Source organism: Petaurus breviceps, unplaced genomic scaffold (genome assembly GCF_028583685.1).
Source record: "Petaurus breviceps papuanus isolate PSGF00001 unplaced genomic scaffold, PetGlider_PUasm1.0 90847, whole genome shotgun sequence".
Classification (NCBI taxonomy): domain Eukaryota; kingdom Metazoa; phylum Chordata; class Mammalia; order Diprotodontia; family Petauridae; genus Petaurus; species Petaurus breviceps.
The window spans coordinates 4412064-4430686 of NW_027187360.1; the positions used below are offsets into that span (position 1 = coordinate 4412064).

General features: G+C 38.7%; 1 long non-coding RNA gene across 1 annotated transcript in view; it reads left to right on the forward strand.

The window, feature by feature from the left end:
* The window catches only part of LOC138149411 (uncharacterized), a 55120-nt gene extending 51263 nt beyond the window's left edge, over positions 1 to 3857 (forward strand). Inside the window, exon 4 of the long non-coding RNA XR_011165322.1 lies at positions 3438 to 3857. This is a non-coding gene — a long non-coding RNA (uncharacterized lncRNA). The remainder of the gene's footprint in view (positions 1 to 3437) is intronic.
* The last annotated feature ends 14766 nt before the right edge of the window (positions 3858 to 18623 follow it).

Consider the following 18623-nt stretch of genomic DNA (forward strand, 5'->3'; position numbering starts at 1 on the left):
TCTCTCTCTCTCTCTCTCTCTCTCTCTCTCTCTCTCTCTCTCTCTCTTTCTCTCTCTCTCTCTCTCTCTCAATCTTTCTCTGTCTGTATGTCTCTCTGTGACTCTTTATCTGCCTCTGCCTCTCATTCCCACTTTCTCCTTGCTTCCCACCAGTTACACCCTGGGACTGGAGAGAAAACAAGAGAAGTAGCAAGAGGTCAGTGTAATTGGATAGAAGAAGCACTAGCTTTGGGATCAGAGGAACTGGGTGGGAGGCCTACTTCTGCTATTTACTAAATGTGTATGGGAACTTAAGCAAGTTCCTTTTCTTCTCTAAACCTAGGTTTCCTCATAAAAATGGGGAGTGAGAGGAAGAGAGAGAGAGAAAGAATAGGGCCAGATGACTTCTGAGATCCATTCCATTTCTAGAGCAGTGGATAGACTGATGTTCTTGGAGGCAAGGAGATCTGAATTTGAATCTAGACTCACACACTTCTTAGCTATAGGGTCCTGGAAAAGTCACTTAACCTCTCAATTTCAGTTCCTTTATCTGTAAAAGGAGGATATAAATGGCACCTACTTTGTAGGGTTGTTGTGAAGATCAAATGAGGTGAAATAAATAACAAGGTTTGCTTTGATGATGATGATAATGATGATGTCTGATAATCTTTCCAAAATTAGACCCTTAGACTGCCCTCCAACAACTAGCCTTCTTCCAAGCTGAAAACTTTCTGGAATACCTCAATAACTTTTGTATTATAGTTATGTTACCCCCAAACCTCTCTCTCCTCAAATTTTCCTAGAGTCCTTTCTCTGGATCTTTACATAATTTAAACTCTTCCTTACATGATGCTTAGAGGCATCCCATGGTTCAGTGGATGGAACGCTAGGTCTGGAGTCAGGAAGACCTGAGTTCAAATCCAGCTTCAGATCCAGACTTGCTATGTGACTCAAGGTAAGTCCCTTTACCCTATTTGCCTCTGTTTCCAAATCTTTAAAGCGATCTGGAGAATAAAATGGCAAACCACTCCAGTATTTTTGCCAAGAAAACACTAAATGAGGTCACAAAGAGTTGGACACAATTGAAACAACTGAATGACAACCACCTTAGCTATGTAGATGCCATATCTTTTGTATTAGATTGTAAACTCCCTGAGCACAAGGTCTGTGTAACTTTTTTTTCTCTTTTTATAATCAATACGTAGTAGAGAGACTTGTTCATAGTCAGTGCTTAAAAACATTTGTTGTATTACTGAAATATAATTATGTATATGCCTATATGATGTGGTCTCCTTTAAAAGATTATAAATGACACAAAGGTATGCACTATGTCTCATCTATCTTTGTATCTCCCTAGTGCTCTAAACAATGTCTTACACATAGTTGGCAAGAAACAGAATGGGGTGGTACAAAGATCACTGTATGTGGGGTCAGGAGACCCAGATTAGTCAGTCAGTCAATCCACTAGCATTTATCAAAGGCCTACTATGTTGCAGGCACTGTGATAAGCAATAGGGACACAGACAAAAGCAAAGAAAATTAAAAACAAAACCAATCCCTGTTCTCCAAGAGTTCACAGTATAAAAGGGGAGATCACAGTCAAACAGCTATCTATGCAAACAGGATATACAAGCTCAATGATTTCAAATGATCCATGGCATACAGAATTAACACCAATATTATTGGTAGACCTGGGGGACTGGGAGAGACTTCTCCCAGAATGTAGGACTTTAACTGAGACTTTAAGGCGACCAAAGAAGAGATGAGAGAGGGAGAAAATTCCATGTATAGGGGATATCTTGAATACTCATCAGACTGTGTGAACTTGGGCATGTCATTTCATCTTTTTCGGTATACTCTGGGAATTTGTACCTACAGTTGAGAAAGGCTGAATCACATTTCACTTTATACCTATCTGGCTATCTTCTCCTTTCTGGTCATCTCACCTTCACCAGCTGCCTTGTCTTGAAGGATTCAGGACTTCAGTGATGTTTGGGCTTTCTCCACCAGTGCAAATCACATTGCACCCACATCTTCTCATTTTGTGTGATTCTTGTCAACAATTTCCCATAAGTCCCCCATGGAGGATCTACCCAATATTCTGGAGCCTTACCCTAAGTCGTTTCTTTTTTGTAATATAAATAAATTAATTAAATATTACAAGGATTTGTTCTCTCTCCTACTCCCTCACAACAAATATGCATGACCCAGAAAAACAAATTCCAATATTGGCCATGTCTACAAATGTCTCATTTTGCATTTTAAATTCATTATCTCTCTGGCATGAGGTGGTTGGCATATTTCATCTTTAGTCTTTTAGACTTACAGTTTATCATGGTACTGATCAGAGTTCTAACATCCTTCAAAGTTGTTTTTCTTTGTAATGTCATAGTAATTGTATAAACTGATTCTGCTCGCCTCATTCTGAATCAGTTCATAAAAGTCTTCTCAGGCTTCTCTGAAGCCATCCTTTTCATCATTTATTTATTTTTTTTGTGGTGGAATAATATTCCATTACATCCATATACTCATTCACATATTTATTTGTTTAGCTCTTCCCTAATTGGTGGACACATCCTTACTTTTCAGTTCTTTGGCACTACAAAAGTGCTGCTACGAGTACTTTTGAACATGTGTCCTTTTCTTCTTTCTTTGTTCTTTTTTTGGGTTATATGACTAATAATAATATCACTGGGTCAAAGGGTATACAGTCTAGAGATCTGGAGGGGTGTGATTCCAAGTTACTTTCTAGAATGACTTGAGAAATTCACAGCTCTCCCAACAGTACATCAGTGTGCTTGTTTCTCTGCAGGCCCTCCAGCATTTGTGATTTCATTTTGTCATCTTTTTTCAATCTGTTGGGTGTGAGGTAGAATCTCAGTTACTTCAATGTGTATTTCTCTAATTATTAGTGATTTTGGAGCATTTTCCCTAGGTTCCTAAACTTTTAAAAATTTTGCGGACACACGGTGTAGCATTTGACTTGCCCATCAATTATTCTTTGCCCTTAATATATGACCAACACCCCTTCTTTTTTAATCATATGTTTCCTGGAAGATATCCCTTGTGATACTTGTTATACATAGGTCATCACTAAAAACATAGTACAGTTTATTTGCCTTTATCAGGAACTTACTTCCCTATTGTCCTTTGGGTCACCCTGAATTTTGATTCTTTGGAGATTGTGGTTTTGCATGATTCATAGCTATATATCACCACAGGAAGAATATTGGTGTTAATGATGTGTGTCACGGATCATTGCCATTATTGAAAATGTACAATTTCCCGTATGAGATCTAGGCTGCCCTCCTCCTGTTCAAACTGTGCTCACATTATTGTCATTTGCAGTGCCCAGCCTACATATGTGCAAAAGAAAGCCTTATACAAGGGATTAACTATCCAACTTCATGTCATGGGCAGCAGGCATTATTTTAATCCATTTGGTTTCTCCTATACAGATTTTTTAGACCAATCTCTTTGGAGTGGCCACATATCTCATTGAGGAGGTTCTGTAATATTTGGGGTGTCAATGCCATTATTACTATGTCATCCATGAAGAAGGACATCTGAAAACCTTCACTAACCACAGAGAATCCTGCTTCTATTTGAATTCTGCATTTGATTTCCTTCATGACACCGTGAACATACTCTTGGTGAACACTGTTTCCATGACTTGTTTTGGCCTAATAATTAAAGGGTCATTTGTCAAAGTTACCTCTGAAGTTTTGTTTATGAAGAAATCTTATATGATCTTAACATACACAGGAAATATCTTGTTGAAGGAGAGTTCTTATGCTATATTGTGATTTATGGAATCAAATTCTAGTGGGGAATAAACAAACAATAAACACAATACAGGTGGTACCATTATTGCTTCATTTCATCCTTATTTCACATTAGTTCCCTTCATGCACACTGAAGTCCAACCAAACTCGCCTTCTTGGGGTTCTTCACATGTCGTGCTCCGTTTCCCTTCTTTACACCTTTGTGCTGGGTGTCCCCAGGCCTGAAATGCAGTCCCTTCTCAGCTTTCCCTCTTTGAATTGCTAGCTTCCTTCAAGGTTCAATTCAAGTACCACCTACTGTTTAAAAGTTTTCCTTATCCATCCAGTTGCTAGTGTCTTTCTCCCCAAATTATTTACTATCTATTTTGCATCTGCCTATGTAACACTTTCCTCAGGGCTCATTTACCCAACTGGAACATACTCTGGCAAGTTGTGTCCCCAGAGGGGAGGCTGCTATTAATTTTAGAGATTTAGGAGTAACTCTGTAGATGGATATCCTCCTAAATCTAGCTTATGAGTTCTCACCAGTTAGTTTCTTTTTTAACAATCATCCAGTAGACTTAGTTGTTTATAAAAGTCATTTACTTAAATGGCATAGCAAGAACAGTAGTTACAAAGCATCCCCATTTCCCCTAACACCAGGAGTGCCCTCTCCTACAAGTACATGCAGAGGTCATGGAGAAAAAGGTGGGTGTGAATTTATATTATGATGGCAGTCAGGCACATGCATAGGGAACCCACAACTCTGGAATAGTAGGGTCTCAATGTCCTTTCTATAGAGTTTCCTCACAAAATTTGCTATAGGTATGGCATCAGTGATGGGAGAATTGCTGCATTACTCAGACTAGTTCCTGGGAAGGCAAAATGTTTTACGGATGAGTTTATATCCTAAACCAACATTAGCCTTGGTTAACCTATCTGTCTTCTGGGTAGAGCAGCTTCTGGGCACATTTGGCCTCTTTATTGTGGTAACTATTTGCATCAGTCAAATTTATGTAGGGAAAAATCATAATCAAAGTCAATATCTATATCTTCTTCCATTTACCAATTTTGTTAGCCTAAGTAGCTTGTTTTAATAGGTCAGGTCAGAGTTGTGTCATAAGTGCATGCAAGGTCACCTGTTCATCTTTGTCCTTTTTGTTAATTTGCTATTTATCTTTATTTTGATCTAACACTGAAAGCATATTCTGTGATAACTCACATGTCAGTAACTAATTGTTCCTAATCCCAGAATAGTACTTAAATCCTAGACCAAGATCATGGAAGAATGCAAGGCCTCACATCAGATGGTCTCCTGCCTAAGGACCAAAGACCAACAGCTTCTGGAGTGCACTGGGGGAAAGAACTAGCTCAAGTATAAATTATCCCACTATAGAACTGTGGTGGGAGATTGGACTTGGGTGTGTGCATCACATCTAGCAGCACAGTAGGAAAAAGATCCTATTCCTTGCACAAAGTCTTCATCTAAGAACTGAATATATAGACACGAGTAAACAGAAGACAATGTCAATGAAGAGAAATGCTATCAGTTAAAAGAATCCTAAGAGAAAAATCTCAGAGGAAGGAAATAAAGTAGAATGTCAGGGGGAAAAAAAGAATAGGCTGTCTACAAAGACTCTAAGAGTGAATGGAAGAAATGAAGGACAAGCTAAAACAAGAGATAAAAAATGAAGCTGAAACACTTGGAAAGATGATAAACACCTTAGAGAAAGAGATGGTCAGCCTAATCCAAATGATAACATCTCAAAACCGTGAATGGAGCAAACGAAACTCAATGAGTCAAGAAGAAATATTAGAACAAGTCAAAAGACAGAAAACAATTGACTTACACATCAGGATGAGGAAAGAGAATTTGAGAATTACTAAACTCTCTGAAAATCATAACCAACCAAACAAAAAAATCCCCAACCTACTTGCTCTATTTCAAGAAGCATAAGAGAAAATTACCCAGAACTATTAGAAACAGAGAACAAAGTAAAAATAGAAGAAAAAAATTCTCTGGTTACTTTTTGAAAGATACCTCAAACTGGACACACCCAGAAATTTTATAACCTAACGCTAACTTTATCTATTTATCCTTACTGGTTATCTTCCTATAACTTTTGTGGCCGAACCCCTTGAAAAAGTTGACTAACAATTCATTTCTTTTCCTTTCTCACTCTTCCTAACTCTCTGCAGTCCACCTTCCCACCTCATCATTCAACGGAAACTATTCTTTCCAAAGTTACCAATGATTAGTTAATTGCCAAGTCTAATGGCATTTTCTCAGTTTTCATCCTTCTTGACCTCTCTGAAGTTTTTGATGCATCACCCTTTTCTCCTTAATTCTGTCTTCTATAATAATAATAATAACTAACATTTATATAGAGCTTACTATATTACCTGATTTGATCCTCATAACAATCCTGGGAGGTAGGTGTCATCACTATCTTCATTTTACAGTTGAGGAAACTGAGGCAGACAGAGGTTGAGTGACTTGCCCATGATCCCAAATCTTTTAAGTGTCTGAGGCCGTATTTGAACTCAGGTGTCTTCCTAATTCCAGGCCAGAAGCTCTCTCCTCTGTACCACATGCCACTGTTCTCTTCAGGTTCTCTTACTTATCTAACCATTCCTTTGGTGTATATTCAGCTTAGTCATGACCACTAACCATATGTGACCCCTAAGGCTCTGTCTTGAGCCCTCTTCTCTTCTTCCTTAAGACTATTTCATTTAGTAATCTCATCGGCTTCCATGGATTCCATTATTTCTTTGCTGATGATTCTCAGATCTATTTATCCAATCCTAACCTCTCTGCTGACGTCCAGTCTCACATTTCCAACTGTGTCTTGTACATTGCAAACTGGATGTTCTATAGACATCTTAAACTCAACATATCAAAAGACGCGCTCATTATCTTTCTTCCATCAACCTTCACTCCCATCTAATTTTCCTGTTACTGTCAAGGATACCATCATCCTCCCAGTACCCAGACTCATAACCTAGGTATCATCCTCAACTCCTCACTCTTCTCTTTCAACCCCCACCCCACCCTATCTAATTGTCGACAAGTCTTGTCAATTCTGCCTTCACAGCATGCTCTTTCCCCCCACCCTGATACTGCTATTGCCCTGGTACAGGCCCTCATATTCTCATACCTGGGCTATTGCACTAGCTTTCTGGTTGGTCTAACTGCCTTAAAAGTCTTTCCCTATACACTCCATCCTTCCCCCAGCTCTAATAGTGATTTTCTAAAGCATAGGTCTGATCATATCATGCTCCCTAATCAACTAACTTCAGTGGTTCCCTATTACCTCCAGGATCAAATCTAAAAACCTCCCTTTGGCTTTTAAAATCCTTCATAACCTGACTCCTTCCTACCTTTCCAGTCTTCTTTTACTCTACTCCTTTCCACATATGCTATGACCCAATGACACTGTCCTCCTTGCTATTCCATGACTTCCTATTTTCATTGGCTGTTTCCCATGCCTAGAAAGTTTTCCCTCCTTGCCTCTGCCTTTCCTGTCTTCCTTTATTCCTAAACTAAAATCCCACCTTCTGAAAGAAGTCTTTCCCATTCCCTCTTAATAGTAATGCCTTCCCTCTGAGATTGCCTCTAATGTACTTTGTATAGATCTTGCTTGCATGTAGCTGTCCACATGTTATCCCCCTTATTAGATTTTAAGCTCCTTGAGGGCAGGGATTGTTTTTTGTCTTTCTTTGTATTGGCAGAGCTTAACACAATGCCCAACATATAATACCTGTTTAATAAATGCTTGTTGACTGACAAATCTACAGTTTTTAGACCAAAGAAAAAATAACATAAGCAGTCAAAAAGAAAGAGATAACATACCAAGAAACCATAGTCAGAATTAAATAAGAGTTAGCAGTAATAAAAAAGAGAAAATTTTGTAATATAACCTACCAAAAATAAAAAGAAAAGTCAAGAATAACTTATCATGCAAAATTGAATATAATGTTATGGGGGGAAATGGCTTTTCTATAGAATAGACAATCTTCCAGTTGAGAAAACCAGGACTGGATGGACACTTTGAAATAAAAGTAAGCACTGGAGATAAGAGAAACTTAGAAAGGTAACTAAATTTGAAGATTTTAAAAGGACTCAATAATGATCAAGTGCTTACATCTTTTTTTCTTAAGCAATTGGGGTTAAGTAACTTGCTCAAGGTTACACGGCCAGGTGTTTCTGGGTGGATGCTAAATGTTTGAGCCAATTCAATCCCCCAGGTCATCCTGGCACTGGGGCCCGTGCTACCTGGCCGCCCCAAGTGCTTACATCTTCATAGAAGATATTATCCCATCAAAATTCTACTACCTTTAAAAGTCAAAGGGGAACAAAAGAAGGTACTTAGGATATAAGTGGGATTTTGTGCTATCTTAATTGCTGATTAGAGTGAAGAAAAAGGAGAGGAAAAGGAATACACTAGGGAAGAGCTACAGAAGAAAAGAGAGGAACCACTATTTCTCATAATTAGTGTACATCAGAAAAGAAATATACAAACATGGAGAAAGAGCTTAAGGGGAAGCTAGCTTCTCATGAATCTTAATCTTATTTGAACTGGGAATATGAAAGTTGGGCACATACAGAGGACTTTGGGGTATAAATATATGAAAACAATAGGGAAATAGGTGGGGGGAAAGAGAGGGTAGAATTGGAAAGGGAAGAGTCACCAGCAAGCCAAACTTCAAGTATTATAAATGAGGGATTAAAAGAAGAGACAGCAAGGGTAAGACCAATAAATTTAGGTCTGGATTGGGCAAAGAGAGGAAAGGCAAATGTGTAGGATCTCAGACCCCACTAATTATAGATAATTTATGTTGTTTCCACTCCTTTTATTTTGCTGTCTTATTTTTCTTTGTAAAACAAGTTTGGAGGAAAAGGACAAAGATGTGAGACATTATAATAGGACACAATAGAGGAAGAAACACAACATAACTATAAATATAAATGAGATTAACTCATCCCTAAAATAAAGAAGGGCATCAGAATGGATTAGAAAGCAAAATCTAATAATATGTTGCTTACAAGAAACACATTTGAAGCAAAGAGATTCACACAAAGTTAAGATGAGGGGTTAGAGTTGAATTTGTTGTATCTCAAGTGAAATCTAAAAAGTAGGGCTGGCAGTTATTATCTTAGACAAGACAATAATAAAATATAGATGGAGTTAAAAGAGATAAGCAAGGAAACTGCATTATTTATAAATGCATCATAGAAAATGGAATAATATCATACTAAATACATATCCACCAAATAGCATAGCATATAAACTTCTGAAGGAAAAAAAGCTAACTGAAATATAGGGAGAAATAAAAAGATAATTGCTAGAGACTTTAACATTACTCCCCTTAGACTTAGACAAATTTAAACAAAAAAGACAAATAGGAAAGATCTGAATAGAATCCTATAGAAGTGAGGTATAATAGACATCCAATAACTACTTAATGAGAATTGTCAAGAGTATATACACTTATGAGTGTGTCTCAGCTTTTCATGAAATCTTCATAAAAATTGACCATGTACAAGGGTATACAAATCTTAAATGCAGAAAAATAGAGATATTAAAGATTCTTGATTGACCTCAGCAAAATAAAAATATAATAAATAACACAATTTGAGGAAAGGACTCAGACTTCAATGGAAACTAAGTTATATAGTCTTAAAGAAGGTATGAATCAAAAACCAATAGGAACAATTCATAATTTTTATCAAAGAAAATAACAAAAATGAAACAACATAAAACTTGTAGAATGCAGTCAAAGCAATCTTCAGGGGAAATTTTATATTTCTAAACACATTCATCAGCAAAAGATAGAAACAAGAGATCAATGAATTATAATACCACTAGAAAGAAACAAGAAAATCAACAAACTAAAAATTCCAATATATTCAAAAAATAGAAATTCTGAAAATAGAAATATAATGAATTTAAAACAAAAATTGAATGAATAAATAAAACCAGGTATTTTAAAAAGATTAATAAATAGGTAACTCATTAGCTAATTTTATTTTTAAAAAGAGAAAAAACAAAATTACTAAATTATTATTTATATACTAAATACACTAAAATATTATTAGTATAATAAATTATACTAATTATACTAAGAAAATACTAAGTTACTAAAATGAAAAAGGAGAAATTACAAACAGGAAGAGGAAATAACAGAAGGAGAAGGTAAAGGACTAAGGGCCAGTGTTTTTCTTTTTTCCCATGGGTTGTCATGACCAAAGAATTTGTCACATAATGACCAACCAATTGATGACAAGGTTTTTCCATACTTGACTAGGTTGGTCCTCAGACCAACCTTTCACCAGCTTAGAGGCCTTTCTAGGTTAAAAGAACCTGAGAGGGTTTATAGTCTATATTATAGTCCACTGCTATAAACTTTGACACCTCAGCATCATTTCCATGGCACAATGAGGCATCAGAGTAGGATTTTTGTACAAGTGTAATAGGGATAGGACCTAAACCTGTGATTTTGTTGATGTAGGGATCTTCCTAGGAAACACTATCTGCTAATTCTAGTCACATCCTCTTTGTGACATATAGTTGTAAAGATTTACCTAGGGCTAGCTAGCTGGCACAGTGGGCAAGAGCAATGAACTTGAAGTCAGAAAGACCTGAATTTGAATCCAGTCTTAGATACTTACTGGCTGTGTGTGACCTCGGGGAAGTTACTTAATCACCCATCCTCAGTTTCTTCATCTGCAAAATGGGGATAATAATAGCACCTGCTTCACAGGGTTATTGTAAGGATCAAATGAGATACCATACACAATGCTCGAAGAATCATGTAAATGCTAAATATTAGAGCATGGAAAAGCTAAATGACTTTTCCAGGGTCACATAGCCAGCATATGCCAGTGGCAAATTTGAACCCAAGTTCAATTAAGGCCTGGTCTCTATCTACTATATCTCATTGCCTCTCAGAGGTAAAATAGCCATAAATGTATGCTGAGTTAAATTTAATTGAATTTTGACTATGCTGAATCCTCTAGAAGTCCATATACAGGGCATGTTTAGACATTCACTTATTCCCCTCTCCCACTCTCCCTATACTTTCTCAAAGGAAAAGGTTTTACTTCCCTTGTTCCCCCTCTTTTCTTCCACCACATTCTTCTCTATGGAAGAGGCCACGTAACTTGCAGGCTCTATTTAAACAGCACAGGTGGCCAATGAAGAGCTCCGGTGTGGTTGGGGTGCCAGTTGAGCTGAGGCCAAAAGAATGGCTAAGCATCACGGCAAGACACCAGCTGTTTACTGAACCTCTGGTGTTAGAACCACTGCTTTGATTAATTAACAGACTTCCTGGTTCCAGCATTAGAATTTCTCTTCCTGGAAGCCTTAGGCTTACCAGGGAAGCAAGGGATGGAGCTTTTACTGCTGTTTCCATTGCTTGGCATGGTCGTTTCCAGGACAATCAGGACAGGGCAGTCCTATTGTCTTCCTGAGTGAAGGAAAGAAGGAAATGGAGTTATATTCTCAGACAAAGAAAGAAAAGTCCAGTTGGTGAGAGAAGAAATACATTTGCAGTGCATCATGGGAGATTTAGGTTAGACAGAGAGTTGGGGGTGGATTTCCTGACTTGGAGGGTAGTTTGCTCTTCAAACCATTCCCTGGCTGAGTATATTGACAATGTCATTTTCATCCATTCATTTAGCAAACATTTATTAAGGACCAACTGTATGTAGGAACTCTGGGGGAAATCCAAAGAAGTTTAAGACTTGTTCCTTGCCCTTAAGGTGTTTAACGTTCCAGCTAGGAAGACAAGTCACATATGTGAAAATACAGGAAATGTCCCAAGGCAGTATATTATGAGGTGCCAAATGAAAAGTATCAGCAATAAGCACTCTGAGATCTTTTAGTATAGATTTTTATGCATAGGATAGTTATCCAGGCCTGCCTGGGGACGAGGAACCTCACAAAGCTGTTTCCAACTTTTCTCCTCCCTTCTCTCTCTCCCACCCCTTCCTCCCACTTGGAAGTGGGGCCCAAGGAAAACCATCTGTTGAGACCAATAACAATAGCTCCTTGTCTCAAAAGACTCAGGTAAAGTCTAGCTATCCTTTCCATTCAAAAATAGCTCTTTCTATCAAAAGATCTAGAAACCACGGGATGGGCCCAAGGCATAAACCTTTAGTGATGGGCCTAAGGTATTAGAAATCTAGGTAGGGGAAAGCTGCTTTCTCAAGGATGTTTTTGAATGGAATCCAATTTTCAGTTATGCCAGAAAGAGTCGCTGAGCTTTCTCTCTGTTCCCCCCCCCCCCCCCCCACACACACACACTTCCCTCTCAGGTATAGGACAGAGTCAAAAGGAAATCCTCCAAATCAGATTGTACTTATGCTGATTTTCATCCACCTCACGATCCTATGGAAAGCTTTCAACTCCAGGGGCCAGTACAGGCATAAGCCAACCTCAGCTCTAACCTTAGGCTCAGAATGCCAGCTTTGACACTTAGTAGCTCTATTACTGTGGTTAAGTCACCTCAACCCAACAAACAATTATTAGGTATCTAACTAAGGACAAGAATGAAAACAGTTTCTGCCTGAAAGAAGTTTACATTCTATCGGAGGAGGGGGAAATGCCAAGTAGATACAAAGTAGTTTCTGGTTAGGCAGGACTCTGTGTGTGTGTGTGTGTGTGTGTGTATGTGTGTGTGTGTGTGTGTGAGAGAGAGAGAGAGAGAGAGAGAGAGAGAGAGAGAGAGAGAGAGAGCGTGTGCAAGTGTGAGCGTGCACACTAGTGCTGTGAGTTGTGTCTTGAAGCTACAGATTCCAAGAGGCAGAGGCAAGGAGGGAGAGCATTCTAAGTATAATTAATGACTGATGACTACTCCTCACTCCCAACAAAAACCAAAAAAAATTCTGGTCTCACATGAAAGGGAAAAAAGCATTTATTCAACACCTACTATGCTTGGGGCCTCTAGGTGGCTCAGTGGATAGAGCACTGGGCCTGAACTAGCACTTCCTGAGTCAGGAAGACCTCAGTTCATATCTAGCCTTAGATACTAGCTGTGTGACCCTGGGCAAGTCACTTAACCCTGTTTGCCTCAGTTTCTTCATCTGGAAAATGAGCTGAAGAAGGAAATGACAAATCATTCCAGTATCTTTGCCAAGAAGAGTCAGACATGACTGAACAACATATGTTGGCACTGTACTAAGTATTTTACAAACATCACCCCATTTAGTCTTGGCAAAAATCCCGTGTGGTAGGTGCTATTATTATCCCCTTTTTATATTTGAGAAAACTCAGGGAGACAGAAGTTAAGTGACTTGCCCAGGGTCACACAACTATTGTCTGAGGCTGGATTTGAACTCAGGTCTTCCTGAATCCAGGCCCAGTACTCTAGTCATTGTACCATCTAGCTGCTTCATGGCATGACTCTCATCCTGGGGGCTGACTTGAGAGTTATTTTTTCTCTTTGACTGATTGTACCTCTACCTGGGGTGTACTCTAGAGAACTTTCAAATACTACTTAGGTATAGCTCATGTCTAGGTTTCCCCAAATGTAAATAGGGTCCCTGCCTCCTTTACAAGCACTGAAATTAAGAAATGCAAATTATGTATAAGAGAGTCTTTATTTAGCCCTATAGAAAAATTTAAAAGGTGCAAATGATTCTTAAGAGCCTACAAAGACATGAAAGTCTATGAGCTCCCCTCAGAAGGATATTAAGCTTTGGAATAGCCAAGACTCAGAGTATCCCTATTTAGATTTCTCCCAGAAAGAAAAAAAAATGTGTATGTTCTACTAGATAAGCAACCCTATTCCCACAGGACCTGCGTGCTGTCCAATTAACTCACTCTAATGTGTGCTGGTGGTGGTATTGGTAGAAAGGTATGAATTTTTTGTTTCCCTAAGTCATGTTGAACTGTTTTTCAGTTGTGTATGACTCTTTGTGATCCCATTTGGGGTTTTCTTGGCAAAGATACTGGTTTCCTCCTCCAGATCATTTTAGAGATGAGGCAACTAAGGCAAACAGAGTTAAGTGACTTATCTAGTGTCACACAGCCAGGAAGTGTCTGAGGTCAAATCTGAACTCACAAAGATGAGGTCTCCCTGACTTCAGGCCCAGTGCTCTATAAAGTGCACTACCTAGTTGCCTCCCTAAGTCATGGGTCCCTTTTATTACTCTGCCAGTAATTTATTTATTACTCTGGGAACCACATGGATGAGACTCTTCTTTCTCTAAGAGGCAATACTACTCAGGAACCCCTGCTTATGGGAATTATGCTGTTCCAATAGTAAAATATCACCTCTTCCTCTACATAAGAGGCTATGGTTTGAGAACACTTCTTTGTATACTCTAGCCCAGTGGTCATGTGCCATATTGCTTCTGAAGCACAGAGATTGTTTTCTTGGCTGTTGCCATCTCTAGGAAATCCCACTCTCATGACTCAGGATGCAGAAGATAAGCTCATGAAATTCCCAAAAATTTTATCCAGAGTTCTTGGAGGGGGAAAATTCCTATATATCCCTCCCTCTTCATTGGCCGCTCTGCTATGTGTGGTCTTTGCCCTAATCTACCCCATAAATAAATATCTACTCTGATGCACCCTGGTCTGTCTTCTGAATTGGGAAAAGAAAAAAGATCCAACCATGGTCAAACAATCACTCTCTTTCATAAGTTGGCATGGGGGTAGGGGTGACTTCTTGAACAAGAGTCCAAGTCCCAGGCAACCAATCACCTTAGGGTCAGTCTAAGGCAATGGAAAGCAGTCAGGCCTTGCCAACCGTCCTTCCTAACAAAAAGGATGTGTCCATACCACACAGGAAGAATCTGAAACTCATATTGAGTGGGAAAGCCCCTGATCAATATTTGCTTATACAAGTATGGAGACTGTGTCTCTTCCTCTGCCATAAAATATGCAACAATAACATTTGTGCTACTTGCTTTACATAGTTTTTATTATAAAGAAAAGCCTCTTAAAGCACAATAGAAGTCAGAGTTATTTTCATTATCATTTCTTCCTTTATGTAGCCCACATTAACATACCATGGGTAATCCCTGCCAGAGATCAGTGACTGATACTATGTCTTTATAGTTCTATGACTTATGGGCCATGAATATACAGATTGAATCTAGGACAGTCACTGGCATAATGGATTATACTTGAGCTGGGCCTGAGGTAGAAAGAGTTCTGGACTACTGATTAGGAGATTTGCATTCTAGCCAGAGTCCAACTGCCAGTTATGTGACCTTGGGCAAATTGTTTCCCCTCTCTGGGACTCAACTCCTTATCTGAAAAATGATAATTTTGCAATTGACAAATGGTTGAACGATATGAACAGGCAGTTTTGGGGGCAAGAAATTCAAGCTATCAGCAGCCATATGAAAAAATGCTCCAAGTCATAATAATTAGAGAAATGCAAATTAAAGTAAGTCTGAGGTTCCATCTCACACTAATTGGTTTGGAAAAGAGGACCAAAAAAGGGAAATAGCAAATGCAGGCAGGGCAGCAGGAAAATAGAAATACTGATGCACTGTTGGTAGAGCTGAGAATCGACCTAACTTTTAGAACCACGTGTCCCCCAAATCACTGAACTTCCATACCCTTTTAATCCATAATACCAGTATGAGGTGTATACTCCAAAGAAATAAAGAAAAGAAAAAGACTCACATGGACCAAAATATTTATAGTAGCTCTTTTTGTGGTAGCAAAGAATTAGAAACCAAGAGGGTGTTCATCAATTGCAGAATGGCTGAACAAATTCTGGTGTGCAAATACAATGGATACTGTGCACTAAGAAATACTGAAAGGGATGACACTTGGGAAGGCTGTATGAATGAATGAAATGATGTGAGCAGAATCAAGAGAACAGTTAATACAATAACAACATGGTAAAGACAAAGAGCCTTGAAAGATGTAACTACTCAGATAAATGCAGTGTCCCAACATGATTTCAGAGCACATGGATGAGAAGCCATGTTATCCACCTCCTGACAGAGTGGTGATGGACTTGAGATGCAGAATGGGACACCAATGCAGGGATTTCTTTTCTGCCTGACTATGCATAAAATTGTTACAAAGATTTTGTTTTGCTTCCCCCCTCCCAGTAGGAATGAGAAAAAATTAATGCTTATTAATTGAAAAAAAAGTTAAATTCTAGAAATTAAATTAAGAGATCAGATTTGAACTTCTAGCTCAAATGTTGTGAATTACTCAAACTCTGTCTTCACCATCTCTTCATTTTCCCTTTCTTCTTCCTGCTTCTTTTCCTTTTCCCTTCCAGAGCCCACTTTCCCAACTTAAAGGAACATTCAGGACCATAGCTGCCCAAATACAACCAGAATGTCTTTTTAAGAAGGGCTGTCAAACTGATGACTTAATCCTCTTGGAAAGGGGCAATTATTTGACTTCCTTCTTCCCAGGCCTTTGCGTGCCCTAACCTGCCCTTACTTAACCAGAGTTCTCTATGTCCATCTTCCTCCTTGGCACTTTAAACATGCAGGAGCCAACCATGTATCTCTACACACAAAACAAACCCACAAAAGACACTTAGATCACACTCTGTGCAAAAGACAAACAGGAACACTTCTGAGTGAGTCTATAAGTCATGTAAGAGTGAGATTGTGCTTCAGGTAAAGTTTGCAGAAATAAACTGCTGATTGCATATATGATCATTCAATAAATATTTACTAGACCCAGAGAATCTAAGAGGCATACTAGTAAATATGAAATGTCTCCAAGACAAAGTAGGAGTGGCCATTGAAAAAATCAGGCAAAAAGTACCTGAAGGCCATAGAAATATAGCTTTGAGGGCTAGAAGGGAACTGAGTGTAATACTCTAGATTTATAGATGAGAAAACTGAAGCCAAGAAGGAGAAAGTGACAGGTCGTATGGTCCAGTCCCTTTCACTGGTTTACTGCTCCTGGGATCCAACACCTTGTGTCAAGATCTTATAATATCCTTTAGATCAGAGGCTCCCAAACTTATTTGGCTCAACACCTCCTTTTCAAAAATAAATAATTACTCATTTTCCCCTTGGAAATCTACTTTCTTTTACCCTTTTAACAGTTTTCTTTTAATTTGCATCATTTCAAAAATTATAAAATATGTTTTTAAAAATGATTCATCTTAAATTTAATAACCTATTGTAAATTTGTGTTTTTCTTCCTGCATTGAAATTTTGATGATGCAATACTGTGTCATGTAACTATATAGTGTCATATTATAAACATGTAATCACACACACATATTCTTGCTGATGCATGCCAGATTTCCTGACAATTCACAACATGTTGCCTGCCAACACTTGCTTGTTAAGACCTTTTGTTGGACTTGACCACTGATTGATTATAACTTGCATTTTGTGTGTTTATTTGGAAAATAATGTAATCACAACCACTTTAACTCTGTTATACAACAGATGAAACATGTGCAAATGGTTTTTCAAAATTTTCTTCTCTCTTTATGCTTCTACTGCCTCCTTATTTTTATTCAGTGGCTCCCAATTGCACCTGAGGCTACCACCTCCCCTCTGGATCATTCCAGTGCTCCCAGGGGCAGTATCATACACTTTGGGAACCTATGTTTTAGACTGTAACTCTCACTACCCAGAGATGCTCAAGGGAACAGAAAAGGCTCAGAAGGTTGGTCAAGTATGTAGATGTCACTGAGCATATCAGAAGACACAGTGATATCAGTTCATTGGGATTCAACAAACATTTATTAATGTGCAAGTTACTGAGTTAGGTACTGGGGATACAAAGACAAAAATGAACCAGTTCCTGCCCTCAAGGACCTTATAATTTACTAAAAAAAGGATGGTGGTGGGTAAAGATACCATAAGAAACCAAGATGAATAAATATGAGGTAATTTGAGGAATAATGCTACCAATAGTGAAAGGCATTGTTGTCCTTTGTCATTTGTTCTTGAAGAGGAACAATGACATCACAAGGGTGATGTCTTGACTTGCATATGTATTGGATTTAAGTGAGGCAAAGCTGTGCAAAGAAGTCAGACTCACTTAGAGAAGGCTTAATGAGAAGGTGACATCTGAGCAAATGTTAGGTCCCTTCCCCTCCTGTTATTTTGTGTTCTAATTCTAAGATCTATATAACTCCTACATTCTATTGCCCTTTGGCTTCTGTTCTAACACCCTCTACAATTCCATTTTGTGAAAGCGTCCAGGTTGGCCAGACTTCATTCCCTACCAGGCTCTGCTCCTGACTTTCAAGACTTCAAAATCATAGCTTATCTTGGAAGTTCACTAAACACCTTATACCTCCTCACCCTAGAAAATCCCATCCCTTAATAGGCCAGCCCCTTTCTCCCATTAATGAGTTCCTCCTGGGGTTTCCATTTTGTGGAAGCAATCAGGTCAACTAGCCTCTATTCTTCTCCTGGTTCTGTTCCTAACTTTCTGAACTTTACCACCATGACCCTGCACTGGGCACCTTCATCTACCTCCTCAATCTCCCTTCCTCTTCAATTTCCTTTTGTGTGTTGGCTTCCTCCATCAGAATGTACGTTCTTTGAGGTCAGGGACTATCTTTCTTATCTCTTAGTACAGTGTCTGGCACATAGTAAGTACTTAATAAATGCTTGTTTTCTCCCTTCCCTTTCCTCCCTCCCTCGCTTCTTTCCTTCCTTCCCTCCTTCCTTCCTTCCTTCCTTCTTCCCTTCCTTCCTCCCTCCCTCCTTTCCTTTCTTCCTTCCTTCCCTCCTTCTTTCCTTCCTTTCTTCCTTCCTTCCTTCCTTCTTCCCTCCCTTCCTTCCTTCTTTCCTTCCTTTCTCCCTTCCCTCCTTCTTTCCTTCCTTCCTTCCTTCCCTCCTTCTTTCCTTCCTTTCTTCCTTCCTTCCCTCCAGATAAGGATTATAAGAGATAAAGATGAGAAGGGAGTACATTC